Source organism: Pezoporus flaviventris, unplaced genomic scaffold (genome assembly GCF_033815535.1).
Source record: "Pezoporus flaviventris isolate CSIRO_AGI_PZ_B2104156 unplaced genomic scaffold, CSIRO_AGI_Pfla_v1 ptg000030l, whole genome shotgun sequence".
NCBI lineage: Eukaryota > Metazoa > Chordata > Aves > Psittaciformes > Psittacidae > Pezoporus > Pezoporus flaviventris.
Window position 1 is genome coordinate 11637495 of NW_026892578.1, and position 12701 is coordinate 11650195.

Here is a 12701-nt window from a genome sequence, read left to right on the forward strand (position 1 = left end):
CTTGTCTTTGTTGCTGTCTTGGGGCCACCCAGTAGTTTCACTGTGGTACTTGTGCATCCTTTGGGGCTTATTGTTGCACATGTACTTTCCTTCTCATCACTGTGCTGTAAGCTAATGCATGAAATTTCGTTGCTAGTTTCTTATTAAAAGTGTTGGACTTTAATGGGTTTCTTCAAATTCCAGCAGTTAGTCCTGCATGGGTTTGCAAGTCATTGATGCCAGCTGACTTACCTGTACAGCTCCTGGTGTTGCCTTGTCCTTGTTGAGTCAGTGTGTGCCTTAAAAGGATGGTGAAATGCATATCTTCTGTTCATCTCTGGTTTATGAGTAGATTTATTTCATTGATTATAAGCTAAACTTTTTGTCATTTACATGTGGCATGGCAGGCAGCATGGAGATACTGAAGATGCCTGCTCTCTGAAAGCAAACATGAAGGATAACCCTTTAACTAAGTGGTAATGTGAAAATAGAGCACGCTGTTGATGAGAGTCTTAGAGTTGAAATGAACCATGGTTGTATTACTCTTTCAGTAACTCTGATCTGCAATGGAAATCTCTGGTATGCAGGAATTTTATTTTTCTTTTATACTGTTTCTGTAAGTCCTATTAGCTGCAGCAAAGTTGCAGCAAGGATTTCCACCAAGACTGATGGAATTTCCAGTTGTGAATACTTGTAAAATATGCTTGGAGGACCAGCATCTTATGGAAAAACAGTTTTTGTCAGGTGACTAAGATTAAGTAGCATGTGTTCCTGGGGAGTAATTTCAGGTAAGTTTATTTTTAGGGATTTCTAGCAAGATAGGATGGTCCCGTCCCACCCCCATCCCCCCTGTTCCAGTCTTCCCCCCCATGTGCTTTTTTGTGTGCTGTGTTGGTATGCATTGTTATTACAAAGAACAAGTTAAAACCAGCACATTGTGACTGACAGCACAAAATGTGTTGCAGTTTAGGAATGAGACTAAAATACTGGCTGGGGAGTTAAGCTTCAGCAGAAGTAGAGTCAAATAAATGGGATTTCTAAGTTCCAGCTGTGCAGCAGTTAGTTTTGTTGTTGGGAGCATGTGAAAACAATGAGGCCATGTTAGTACTCTTCTGGCCTTACTAGTGTAATGATGTATCTTTAAAGGTAAGACGACAGCAGAACAAGTTGCGTGTGGGTAGCCTTTTGCAAATTTAGCAAAAAAGCCAACTGCAGTTGAGCAAAATTGTTACTTCTGAGCTCTAATGAGGTCTTGTCAGTTACTTGATGTGACTTCCAATTTAAACTTAAATGTTGATTTTCCATCCTCTTTATCTCATAATCTCACCAACTTGTTTTCTTCTTCATAAAAGTCTTGTGAACACAGCAAGCGTGTCATGAGGGCCAGCCATGGGATCAAGCAGCATCTGACTGGACTGCCTGTATGTACAGAGCCTTTCACCCCTGTGTAGGTAGTCCTGCCAAGTTGGTATGGACAAACATGAAGAAGCCCAGTATATCTACGTGTGGCTGGATGGAGTGCACTCAGGAGACTCCCTGGTTGCCTGCAGGCTCGTGTATTTCTGAGAAGCCAGTAGCACTGTCAGCAGGTCTTTCTATCCACCCCTGTGATAAAATCAAAACCAAAACCCCAGAGACTCTTGTAACCATTGTGGGGAGGGATGTGAGTCAGTGCTAACAGACTAGATGTTTGTGGAAATGTTGCCTAGTGAAGTTATCAAACTGATTTTTTTAGGTCGTATGCTTAACAGGGACTGTAAGAATTGATTGTATCTCTGGGAGTGCTTTTGGCAGTTCTTCCTACAAAGAGATTATGTCCCTGAAAACCCATCTGGATTCATTATAAAAGCTAGAGATCTTACTTTTCCCCTCTTGTTTTGGCACTTGGGCTAGACTTTTACCTAATCACAAGTTCAGTGTGCATTAGTCCAGCCCACTACACCACATAATTTTTAGTCATGTTACCTGGAGGTAGTGCTTTTTTTCAATTTATTTGGGTTTTGTTTTGTTTTGGGGGATTTTCCCCCTTGGGAATTCTTGTCAAAACCAGTTGGTGTCTTTGCAGTCTGGCAGTTTGCTGGGCAATCAGCTAAGTGGCAGGCGAGATTTAAAAAGCAGGAACATGTTTACAGTATCTTACATAATTACAAACTTGAAATAATTCAAGAAGTACTTTTACCTTTTTTGGTGGTTGTTGCTCGCTCTTTACTTTACAGAACACTTTCTTCTCCCCAGTGTTTCATTGCAGTGTTGCTGCGTTAGTATTTCCAGGGTAGCAGGAGAATGTTTACATCCAAACAAAATCTGTTTTCTCTGAATTTTTTAATTGCAAACATTTGTGTCCATAAAAGCCTTTCCACAAAACTCAGTCACTGTGTAGCTTCATCTTTTTGTTTCTGTGCAGTCTGAAACTCAGATCATATTCAGTTGAGGTGTTTTTATTCTTTGAACTATGCAATATGAGCACTGTATCTGCATCTACGTCAGCACATGTAGAAAATGCCACTTAAATTGGCAGTTCTAACAACCTGAAGCGAGGAATGGCTGTTTGAAAACAGAAATATGGCTTACATTGGCTTCAGCTAGTAAGCTCCATCTGCACTACTGATTTTCAAAGTGTCCATAAGCACCCTAAATTATCCCAAAATAGGAAGTTACGTGAAGTTAAAAGGCTATATGAAGTCTTTGCTTAGTTGATAAGCTGCAAGACAAGCTGATGGCAGGGGACCTGGCCTGTGTGTTCTCCTATAAATGTCCCTGGCATAAACTAAGACAGCTTCTTGAAATTTATAACTCCGTGCCAGGAGCTTGTACCTCCTCTGCTTAAACTTGACGCCATCTGCTTACGCATTCCAGCATTTATCTTTTATCATACCTCCCTTATATTCCCTATTTCTTTTTTCACTCCCTAACAGTCAAATGTCATTCATGCCAGTGCTTGGAAAGGAGAAATACCACCAGTGCATGCAGGTGGTTCCCTACTGTATTCATGTCTCCCATGGATGATCCATGCAGTGCTAAGTGAAAATATTTTTTCCGCTTAAAGCTGGGGAATGAAGTTTATGCAAGGAGTCGACAGAGGTGCTGGGACTCCAACTGTTCACAACTCTTAAAGATCAGCTTGAGGTAGGGAGATCTCTGAGGTGCCTTTGCCCAGGGCATGCAGATGTGCACCTTTCTGCACATGGTGTGACAGCAGCTTGTGAGCGACTTGAGGCAATAGCCTTCTCAAAGCGTTGTGCACTGGGAGAAGCTCTTCATTTTCCTTCTTTCCTTGTCATTTTCATTGTCCTTTCTCCCTCACCAGCTGTCTCCCAAGCCAGGTATCTGACTTGGTTACCAAGTACCAGTGGATAACGGGAAATCTCACTGCCATTGCATTGGATTGTTGGGAGAAGTGAGTGGGTTTACATCTGCAAGATCATGGATTTTTCCCAGAAGCAGCACAATAAATTTGTTGGTATTGAATGGCAAATAAAGTGACTTCAGGGGACCCAGTCTGTCCTTTGCTTTCCCACTTGGGGGAAAAAAGGATTCGGCAACCTGGCTTAAAGTGGTGCTGGCCAGTGGGAAAGCCATGAGTAGCGTATCTTTATGAGATTTAGTACCAGAAAGTGAGCATGCACATTGTTTCTGCTGTAGGTAGTTTGTAGGCCAATATATGAGCAGAAGGAGCTCTGGCCAGTAGGCAAAACTGGTCAAGCTGCTGGTGATGCTGACCCACCAAGCAGAAGGGTGCTTCGTGGAACTGGTTACAGAACCACACAGCCCAAGGAGAGACCTTAAAAGAGCATTCCTCTTCTTGTGCCTTAGCATGCTTGAAAAAAAAATAGACACAAAAAGTACTTTTATTGTATAACATAATACAGTTGCAAATGCTTTCTGAGACAAGAGTGGGTGGTGTCTGGTATGTACAATTTCCTAAAACTTGCATTTTCTATTTTAAATATTTTGATTGGATGCAAACGCAGAAGGGATACAATTGAATCTTTCGGTACAAATAAGGTAGAGAACAATAAAATTTATCAGTGGGTTAAGCTTGCTTAAAATATTTTGTGGATTCATTAGCAAGCATTTAAAAACATGGCTTGTTTTGGTTTTTATTTTTTGTCAGAGCTCAAAACAGTGAAAACAACCTTTCAGTGTGTTACAACACTGTTGTGCTGTTGAGAGCAGCACAAATTGCTTGTGGCCCTCTACTCCCTAGAAGTATAATTAATCTCAGTTGCTTCCCACCAGAAGGGAGAGGAATGAATAAGCTTATCTTGTACCTGCCTATTGCATGAGGAAGCTATTAATATGGAGCGCTTCCCAAAGTGGAGAAGCTGAGAACGGCTCCCTGCTGGTGCCCAACAACTGAACTACAGGGCTCCAAGATGTGCCGCACCTTTTCCCTTCTCTTGATCTCTCCAACCCACAGTCTCTGAATGAGCGGTTTCTGCAGAGCACAGAAAGGAAGAAACTCCTTTTATATGGGTATTTCTTTTTTTCTGGTGTTCCTACAGCTCCAGTCTTGACCCTTTGTTCTGTGAAGCTGCTGCAAGAGTGAATCTCTGGAATCTAGAAACAGGTGAGGAGGGCTGGTAGAGATGTTTCTTCATGAGTGTAAGAAAAGTGCAGTGAATGGTACTAGGATTTTCTAAGTCTAGGAAATGTTGGTTATAGCTTCGGTCATATCTCTCAGTGGTGGAGGACCAGAAAAGGTAAACCTGTTTATTCCTATAGCTTGTGTTGCCTAGCAGTGTCTCACAGTATGCCCTGTATATTGAGTGGCAAATTGTATATTGGGATGATTAGGCTGTGGTGGAGAGGAAAATCACGTGACAAAACATGTCCTGGTAAGGTGGCTGGCTGGCTGACTCTGTGGCTTAACCTGGCAAACCACAAGAAAGTAAAGCTTATTTTACTTCTCTTTCAAAACGCTGAAGTGACTTTCTTGAGACAAGATGTTGCCTTGAGCGCATGTGCCTGTTTGATGTAGTAAGTGTTTCAAAAATAGCAATGCAGATGTTGAGCCTGGTCAAGCACGAACCTGAAAGCTTTGAAGTGTTAGCTCTAGATAGCTTCATCTGTTAATTTGCTTTGCACAAAACTACTGGCAATTAAATTAACTTCTGTGTTGGTGTTTTGATGCCTGTGAAGTTCCACCACAGGTTTCTAGTGGCTGGCATTATTGATTAATCTATGAACAACAAGCAAAGGACCTATTCTTCTGATATTTTGTGTCCTATCCATGTCCCCCACCCCATCTGTGGAAGAAGTATCTCTATGAAAAGGAGAGCAATTCAGACATCATGCTGAAGAGTTATTTAAGAAGATGTTGAGAGTGCCGTTTACCTGATCCTCCCCTTCTCTGTTGCTGCACCCTTTGAAAACAGGCAGGACCACAGTCAGCAGTACCCTGCTAGGCCAGTGGAGTAAGCCCTTTAAGGCAGCTAAGGATGGAAGAGTTGTCTTTATATTTGGTTAATGACCTTCACCTATGATGTGAATTTTAAGGGTTTGGGGGAAGTAGGAAGCACAGCCACACCACACAGTTGTACTTACACAGGACTCCAGAAGAAGGATCAGGTTTGGCGCTGGCTATAGATGCTCTGCTTTTCCTCCTTGCTTCTCTGCCATGCCTGCTGTCGAGGCCCTGGCATGAGGAAAGGGTCAGTTCACAACCCCTGTGTGCTGTGAGGCCTTGGCTGTGGTGCTGTGCGAGGCTGCACAAGGACTGCCTGAGCTCATCTTGCTCTGGCAGCTGAGGGCAGAAGCAGGAATTTAGCTAGCTAGAAAAGCTGAGTTTTACATACTTGTGTGTAAGCATTGAAATTGTGACTGCAGATCTAGGGGAGGCTGGAGAAAACATGGTCAATATTTGGGAAATACTCTTTACTCAGAAGCACTTTTCAAGCAGTAAGGAAATAGCAAAGTCGGTCAGCTGTGTGTCATGCTAAAGAGAGTCAATACTGAGAGAAATACTGTCAGAAATTATAAAGATTAATTCATTGTAAAGGTCAAAATGTTAAGTGTGGCATATGAATATTTCACTGTGATATTTCCTATTGCAGTTTATGCTCCAGTCTTTGTCCTGGAATTACTTTTTTTCTTTCTTTTTTTTGGCTAAGATTTCCCAGGGGGCAGTCAGTGGAGAAGCCCTGAGTAGAAACTGTTCAGAGCTCCCTGAGATACACTCATTGTTTTTCTTCTGTGTGTGTTACTTTGATTTTATGTAGGCTGGATTTTACCTACTCTTGTTCTGTGCAGTCTGATAGTTCACCAGGGTTCCTTTGCAACTTCTCAGCATTTCCTTTAAAGATACACAATTCAGCCTGCAGAATTTTCAAATATGCGAGTATTTCTTCTAATATCTTCTGGGTGAAGGTGCTTTCAATATCTCTAAATACTCCTGCTAGGTAGTGGGCATGAGTAGCTCAACTCCTGTTTCCTTGAGTTTATCTTGTTACTGTCAGGTCTCTTGTCCTCTGGGACATGGTGCTGTTCATTACAGTACAAGCTTCTCCATCTTATGTTTCTTAAATAAAATTTGGCCACCTGATCTTACATTCAGCATCATGCCCAAAAAAATATCTAAACCCATTTTGTTTAAAGTCAAGCTTCTCCTACTGCAACTATATAAAAATTACTCCAATGTTTTCTCAACAGATGGGCCTCTTATGTTCAGCATCACAGCTGAACAATACTTTTATCATTACATTTATTTATAAAAGTATTTCCAGTTGAGTGTTTTCATTGTTGAAAATGTTATTTTAACAAGTTTCAGTGAGAAATACTGTCTGCTTTTCCCAGAAAACTGCAATTTCTATATAACAGAAAAGGTACTGAAAACCTATCTCAGTTATTTTAAGATTTTTTGCTTCTTTTTACTCCTTCAAAGGAAAACAGATTAATCTATGACTTCGCACAGAAATTTCTCTAGCTTTACTGCAAAGCTTTACTGCAAAGCTTTACTGCATGACTGGTCTTGTCTTGTGACTTGTTAATGCATAAAGGTGTGTGTGTCTTGGCTTTTACATTAACGGAGATGGCCTGAAATACTTAGATAACCAACTTGATGTGAACCAATTTCTAGGACTATACTTGTAGCACTATCTTTAGTTTCTGTTTTGGGGGTTTTTGTTCACTTGGACTTTTTCTGGCACAATGTAAAAATGGCTGTTTTATTATTCCCAACATTTTGCAAAATCTCCCTTCAGAGTAGACTTTTCTAAATTATTCAACGCTTGTGCAGTTATTTTCTGCTTCTTACAAAACCACAGCTGAAAGGAGCAATTAAAAACCTGGATTGTTCCTTTAAATTTGGAATTTAATCTGTATTTAACACAAATAAGCTCCCATTTCAAGGTTGTTTGCTGCAGCCATTTGCCTTGTCAACGTTAATTGTATTTTTGGGTGTGCATGGACTGTAGGATCTAGCGCGTAGGGATTTAGAAATGATGGGCTCTCATGCAAGTGATTCCAGATGGTTGGATTTTTCCTTTGGACACTGTCCTGGCCCTTCCCAAGACATAGCTTGTACAACCAGCCCACGATCGCAAAATGGTCTTTTGGGAGCATTTGGTATAGCTAGGCTGTATTGTGCTGCACTGAGTTTATCTCATCCACACTTGCAAGCAGAATAATACTAAGCATTCCCAATGAAGATACAAAAAGAAACACCTGAAAAAATCCCTGGAGGTGCAGACAAGAAGCCAAGGAGAGAAAGCTGAGCCTGTGGCACATCTATGGCACTGGCATGGCAGACTCCCTGCAGTGTCACTGTCACTTTGGGGAAGGCAGATGCTTGGTGCAGACAGCTGAGCTGATCCTGGTGTTAGGTACCACAGAGCTGTGGCAGCATCCCGGTGATGTAGGCTTAAGCACAAATAAATAAATAAATGGTCATGTGTCTGATTTATTCAAGGCCACTGTTGCAATTCAGAAATGCCTCTTGGAGCTGCCAGAATTTTCTCCCTGTATTCAAGCAGGGAGAAAATCTTCTGTCAGGAAGTCGGCTGCCTTGCGTGCTGCACCATAAGTATCTATGGATGTGCTGTACCCACTAACTGCAACAGCAGGCCCTGTCTGAAATCTGAGGGGGTGAGGGGGCAGCTGCTATCTCAACAGTGCACCACAGAGCTTGTCGCATGAAGTCAAGGCACCTCTTGTTGGACCAACCTAGGTAAGCGGAGTGAAGGCAGAAAACCAGGTCAGAAATGGTTGGTAAGACACAGTGTCTGTTGCTTGCTGTCTTGGTGCCATCATTCTTGTATCCCAGGAAAATATTTTTCCCACCATCAGAAAAATATTTGGCTTGTTTTAAAACAGGGTGCATCTTCACATGCACTAAGCTTCAGTATAAACTTTTCTTTCCTGGCCAATAAAACTTCTCGTCCTCCTGAGGCACTGATAGTCTTTTCATTTATTGCTTTTAGATCTCCCAGCAGACTACAGAGCAAATAGCGACTGAGTACTTTGATTTTTACCAACTTTTAGAAGAGGGTATGTTTTCCTAACACAAAAATTATGACACAGATTGTCATTCTGGCTGGAGAAACCAGTTCTAACACACTGCGGAGCTTTATGGGGGAGAATTAATTCTGGGGACAACCAAATGTCCTGGGAAAAAGATGGGAAGAGATAAAATAAATAAACATTTGGAATGGAAATGGTGAGTTAGTATCTGCCCAAAGTGGAAAATAGAATTCAAGTGTATTTCTTCACATGCATGTGCAGTAGTTTGGTATTGTTATGATTTAGCATAAGGTGTCCCTGCCCACGGCAGGGGGGTTTGGAACTAGATGATCTTAAGGTCCTTTCCAACTCTAACTATTCTATGATTCTATGATTCTATGATTGTAAATAAAGACAAAGAACACACAGAACCCTCCCATTCGTTTCATTAACTGCCTGCATGCTCACATCTGGCTAACATTTGTATTCTCAGTGTAAGCAGGAATACTGTAACAAGTCCTGGTCAGCCAACAGACAATATATTGAAATGATTAATTTGATGTATTGTTAATTCTAATCTTTTTTCTTCTCATTACATTTAGACATTTATTTTGCTTTCAAGTTGAAAACTTAGATGGGAGCTCTGCTGTTTGATTTCAGCCATATAGACCCATCCTGCTGTTCACCACTAACTGGTAAGAGTTCTGAGTTACAGCATTAGGGATAGATCCATCCTCCCTTGTGGTGTTCACAGGTCAGTTGAGGATTTCACTGGTGCGGGAGGATGTATGGCTAATGCGAGTCAGCAAAGCTGTCCCTAATATGGCACTAGACTGGCTTCCCTCCAGTGTCAGAGACATGTCTGCTGAAAGCAAGAGGTCATGGTAGCGGAGTGCTGAGATATGCCTGCTGTTGGCATAAGGGTTCCTACTACAAAGGTAGTTCAGCGAAGTCCTAAGGATCAGCTTGGCAGCAGCCAATGAGTACAAAGGTGCTTTGACATTCTCTTTGGGATGTGCTGAACAAATCCCTAACTGTGCAAAGCAAACAAGGCACGTTTCCCAGGCATGTCAGTGAGTTACAGTGCAGTGTTGGTCAGTAACTGCGCAAGCTTCTACTCTGCAAAGATGTGTCCCACGGAGGTCTGAACTTTTGCAGATTGCAAAGTACCTGTAACAGCTCCTGCTGAGCCTCAGAGTGATTTCTCAGCTCCTGAAGCAAACCAAAAGATCAAAAGAAAAAGCATTCTCAGTCTGTTTGGGCTGAATTGCTGTTCTTCTGAAGATAAATAAATAAATAAATAAATATTTAGCTTAAATAAAAAGTTGGAGGGGGTTAATAGACCTAACCCTATTCTTACTGATAAGGAAGAGGCATAATTTGAGAAGGCATCTTTCAAGGACACCATTTGCTCCTTGTCAGTACAGGCCTACAATACAGACTTAAATACTGAATCTGAACTATCCCCCTTCTGAAGTTTCTTCTGAACTTCCTATTCCTTACAGAGTCCCTACGCTGTTTGTTTCTTTCCACCTCTGCTGTATATCCTTGCTTTAGTTTTTTAAAAAAGCTTTTACTGTCAAATTTGATTAAAAATAGCCCTGTGAACTTTTTTTCCCTTGCCTTACAGCTGGGGTCTTCACCCTGCACAGTTTTCCATGCCTGTCTCCTTGTGTTGCACGTTAGGGCCTCCCTTTGCTCCATCTGCCCACAGCAGCATCCTCTGCTTCACTCACTTCACAAGAGGCACTGCACATCCTTCCACCTGCTTTTTCTTCACCACAAATTTGAGTGCCATGAATGTGTCTCTCGTCCTTGGCTGGTCCTCACATTTGCCCATACCATGGTCCCTCCCTAGGACCCCATCCTGGGCCCCCACCAGCATCCCTGTTGGTGCTGCACCCCTGCTCTGCTCTGGAGCCCCTCTCCAAACTCATCCCTCAAACTAGGAGACTCCTTCCTGCTTCTATTGCTGCTTTGTTTTCCTTCTCTCTCACTGACACTCCTAACTCATCAGCTTGGGACGTGGTTAAAAACAAGATGTTTTTGCAATAAATAAGTGAATTGATCTTTAAGGCAGGCTCTGATCAGCAAACAAAAGATGGAAATATTTTTGTCCTAATAGAAACAGTGACGCACTGAACAGGTTGCCCAGAGAAGCTGTGGCTACCCCCTCCCTGGCAGTGCTGAAGGCCAGGCTGGATGGGGCATTGAGCAACCTGGTTTAGTGGGAGGTGTCTGTGCCCAAGGCAGGGGGGTGGAACTGGATGATCTTTAAGGTCCCTTCCAACCCAAACTGTTCTATGATTCTATGAAATTAGGTAAGACAATACACTATGGGCATAAGGAGGACAGATGCAGCAAATGATATTAAATTTTGCAGCCAATATTTTTGTTAATTGGTACTGTGATCATTCAATAATCTCCTTTTTCAGCATGTCCCATATGGTTTTAACACTACCTAACTGCCTTGATTTTTCCCCTTCCACTTTCCAGCCCCAGGTCTATGGCTCCCTAGCTGCTTTGCTCAAGAAATGGAACTAATAACTCTCTGTTGAACCTGTTGCTATTGCTCAGTCACTGTAACTTCTATTGGCCAAGCTGTATTTTCCCTTTCTCTGAGAGGAGGCCTTTTAGTTTTACATGCCTGGTGGTCAATTAGCTGTGGACTATCTCCCTAAAAGAAACAAGCTATGTGGCTGCTGCCCTCCAGCCTGCTCCCAAATACTACCTGTCCCTGAAAAAATGCATGTTCAGTGTGCACAGCATAATAAAACCACCACCTAAGACTGGCTTGAGCAAATCCTGAACACCAAGTAGTTCTGTGCTGTTGTAGCACAGCCTGTGGAGAGGGAAAAAATATCTGAAGAGTTAATTTGACTGACAGAACTAGTCCTCTTGCCGTCATATTTGCTACCGTATGCTTCAGCATGTGTGATTCCCAGTATGTAGTGTGGCCTCACCACAGGAGCAGATATAAGACAGAAAAAAAACCCAACCCAAACAACAACTCATCTCCTCTGCAATCTCTCTTAAAAACTAATGGAGTTCTGGGGCTGCACAGTCCCAAAGAAGCAGAGACTACAGGAACTGATAGGAAATGCTATAAACATCCGCTGTTTTTTTCCAACACTATGCCCAAGCAACCTGCAGCCTGTTTTTGGTAACTTCAGCATGTCATACGCTGTCTGTAGCCAGAAGCATGCGTGTAAGCAGGTGAATGATTATCTGGAAGGATGAGGTAACGCAGTTTCACCTGTGATGTGAAACCTCCTGGTCTCCATGACCATCTTGATAAGGCCAGCCCCACTCAGCCTGGCTGATCGCACACCTTTTGAAAGTCAGTGTAGAAGAACATATCTCAGGAATCAAACCGCAGGTCTGAAAAAGTCTGAGACACAGCTTTGTGAGCTGCTTTCATTTTTTTTCCTTCAATCACAAGCCTTATCATGCGTATGACTTTGAGAATGAGATAGTGGTCAAGAGAATTAGGACTGCATTCAGATTTACTACTAGGTAAAGAAACCAGCAGCAGACTGTGCTAGCGAGCACTGTAATTAAGCCAGGTGAAAACTAAAATCATATGGCAACACTCCCAAGTTTGAAGCCTTTGAAATCCCAAACTGTGTCTAATTTTTGTAGTTTAAGCAGATATTACTGTTAAACGCTTTAGCTATCTGTCTTAGGCTGAGGTCACCTTTGAGCCAGGGGTGATCTCATGACAGGTATCACCTCACGTTACAGGTTCCATCCCTGTTCTCCCCAGGGCTAATACATGAACAGCACAGTAACTACACTGAAGATTCTTTCCAAAAAATATCATAGATACATCAATTTAAAAATGAGTTCTAAGATGTGGCACTGTTAAATATAAAATGCTTTTTCTTAAACCCTAATGTACTGCTCCTTATTTGTGGGAAAGTCACTTTTACAACATTTTACTGAATAAGATTAAATCAAAGTCACTCCCTCAAGAAATTAAGTACTCTTTTAAAACCAATGAAGTTACCCAGTCTGTTTTAACCTGGGAGGAGCAAAGCAAATGAGAGACTGACTTGATCCAAAGTCCCCTGACTTCAGAGGGAGTTTTGCTGATTTTTGGATTAGGCTCTCCTGTAAAAAGTGACATAAATCATGGCAATAGATACAGAAGCTGTAATACTGGATTGTCTGGCAGCATAAATCTGATGATATCAGATGTGAACACCTCTGCATTACTATGAATCAGAGTGCAAAATATGTTACGTATGTTGGCTTTAAGCCAGCCAGAGGAGGATAAACAA